Genomic DNA, 2,986 nt, shown 5'->3' with positions numbered 1-2,986 from the left:
GCATTATGTCTTACAATTTCTTCTTTTAGTCATAACATTTTTTTTTTTTTTCATTCAGAAGTAGTCTATCTCTTCTTCATCCTACTCTCTGTCTTATTGTGACACTCAACCAAAATCTGTCCACCATAAGTGACCCTGCTGGTATTTCCAATACCGATGGAATACCTTCTAGCATCACAGCAACTTGCAAGCAACCATATTTAGATAGACTGACAGAAGAGTTGAAGATCTTACAAGTAGAATCAGAAAAAAAGATACGTTATTATATGCTTGATTTCTTAAGGAAATATGCAAAAAGGATAGCCTTTATTAAATAGTATCAGAGGGCCTAAATAATAAATAAATAACTTGCCACAGAGGAACATGCATCTAGAGATAACTGAAAAAAATAAGAATCTGAAGAAAATACAAGTAAGTAAATAATAAAAATTTAGTGGTAATAAAGAACTTCATTCACAAGTAAAAAAGAACAAACTTTATTGTATGAAAAACAAACTTCAAATTTCAGAATATATAGATAAATAGAAGATGCACTGAAGGGAGGCAAAGAAAAAGGAGATAGTAAAAGAGATCAAATGTGCATAAAGATGCAAAACTCAAAATAACTCACCAAATTTTAGGCAGTATTTATGAGGACCTAGTGTGGCACTTTTGATTAAGTACTGGACTGCTTAAAAATAAGGGATTTACACTCACCAGTTATATCTCAGAAACCCTATACACGTCCCTATGGGTTGACATCAACTGGACAACACTTATCAACAATAACAACATAATTAGGTATTGTGAAATATGTATAATTACAGGATCAAGCAAAATATAGTGGTCTACAAACATTACTATGCCTCCACTATGCATTCTTGAGTGGAAGAAATGACTCAACTCTGATGATTTCATTTTCTTCAGGTAGTCTTATCCTTGTGATCACTGTCAACAACAGGAAAATTATTACTCATGTTAAGAGAGTGGAGTACTGTTGTGGCTATATAAGATAAGCACTGGCCTGCTAACCTCAAGGTCACCCACCAGATGCTCCTTGGAAACCCTATACTGGGTCACTGTGAGGTGGAATCCACTCTTAAAAAGCTAAGAGATCAATAAAAATCTAGAACCCAAGAAGAAAATATAGTAATCAGTCCAAGTCCACTAACATTGAGTGAGTTCTGAGTCACAGCAAACTTATATAGGGTTTCTAAGACTGTAAATCTTTAGTGACAAGAGGCAGCCTCATCTTGAAAGGCTGGTGAGTTTGAACCACTGACCTTTTAATTGACAGTACAGAACTTATCCCACAGTGCTATGAGGGCTCCAGTATTAAGAGATTAAAGTATGTCTGCTATAGTTATTATTAAAATGTAAAACACAGAAATCAAAACTCTATCATGGATTATAAATACAAGTTATATTTTATAATATTAAACTAATTCCATAAATCAGATTACATTTTAGAAGAGTTATTGTTATCGGCAATTAAATCTGTTCTGTCTCATAACAACTCTGAATAATATTTCTAAGGAGAAGCTAGTGGGTTTGAAATACTGACCTTTAATGTAGCTCTCCAGTGTTTATCCTAAAGCCAGGATTCCATTTTCCTTGTTATGCTGTTGTTATTAAATGCCATCTGGTAAGTTCATAATGATCCTGTATAGAGTTTCTGGGGTGCAGCTTATGGGTTTGAATTGCTGATGTTGTGGTTGACAGTCCAGTGTTTATCCTACAGTCTTCCTTGCATGTGTGTGGATATTAACCTTTAATAGTTGTACCATATTGTACATGATAGAAAATAGAACAACAAAATACATAAATGAAGTTATAAAAATTGGTAAAATAACCAATAATTTCTTTAAATGAAAATGATTAATATGAAGAAATATTTTAGACTTAACATACCTCAACTGTTTTTGTTGTTATTAAGTGTCATCAAGTGAATTCTGACTCATAGCAACTCTGTACAGGGTTTCTGAGGACCAGCTGGTGGGTTTGATGGCAACCTTTCAGTTACCAGGCAAGTGCTTATCCTACAGTACCACATGAGGATTCCAAATACTACTTAACTAGAAAATATTAATAGAGCAAAACAAGTATTTTATGTCTATAATTTATAAAAATATGGTAAATATTCAAATAAAAATTCTATTAGGAAATTTAATGAGTGGTTTTTAGTTTTTATAACATTTATTATTATTTTCAATATGAAAAGGATAAAGGTAGATTCACAAATTAAACATTCCTTAAAAGCTCAATGACAATAAAATGAGTTGTCTTCAGAAATTTCAGAGTACAGCATAATATATATTAAAGCATAAAGCTTCATGGACCTCTAGTGCTAGACAGAGGTCAGATGATGAAAGCCCCAGCATCAGAAGCAGTAGTTCAGACACAGACCAGCAACACCCAGCTGCTCCAGAGCCTGAAGAGCAAGAAGAAAGTAAATATTTTGCCACCTAACATGAAAAACAAACAAACATGAAACTGTCTAGCAGAAGAACTGCTAAGTTATTCACTAGTGCTAAAAGAATTCAGAAGGAAGTAGCAGAAGTCACTTTTGATCATCCTAACTGTAATGCTGGGCATAAAGGAGACAGCATATATGAATGGAGATCTACTGTATTTGGTCCATCAGGTTCTCTATTTGAAGGTGTTGCATTTTTTCTGGATATCACGTTTTCATCAGATTATCTATTTAAATCACCAAAGATTACTATCCGCACCAGAATCTACCATTGCAAAATCAACAGAGAGTCATTTGTCTGAGCATCCTTAAAGATAACGTGTCTTGCTTTGACTCTTTCAAAGGTTTTGCTGTCTTAGTTGTTCACTTTTCATGGATTGCATTGGATGGAAACATAACCACTCAATATTTTACCAACAGAACAGAACATGACAGGATATCCAGACAGTGGACCAAGAGATACACAACACAATTCACTTAATTTGTATGCAGTATAAAGTTGTTGTTGCTGTTATGTGCTGTGGAGTTGATTCC

The 2,986-nt window shown here is 33.8% G+C and overlaps 1 pseudogene; it reads left to right on the top strand.

The window, feature by feature from the left end:
* Positions 1 to 363: 363 nt before the first annotated feature.
* On the top strand, positions 364 to 2,933 carry LOC102828204 (annotated as a pseudogene).
* Positions 2,934 to 2,986: the final 53 nt, after the last annotated feature.

Source organism: Chrysochloris asiatica, unplaced genomic scaffold (assembly GCF_000296735.1).
Source record: "Chrysochloris asiatica unplaced genomic scaffold, ChrAsi1.0 scaffold00011, whole genome shotgun sequence".
In the NCBI taxonomy this organism is placed as follows: Eukaryota; Metazoa; Chordata; class Mammalia; order Afrosoricida; family Chrysochloridae; genus Chrysochloris; species Chrysochloris asiatica.
The sequence above is the reverse complement of the archived record's forward strand: the minus strand, read 5'-3'. Positions and strand labels throughout refer to the sequence as shown.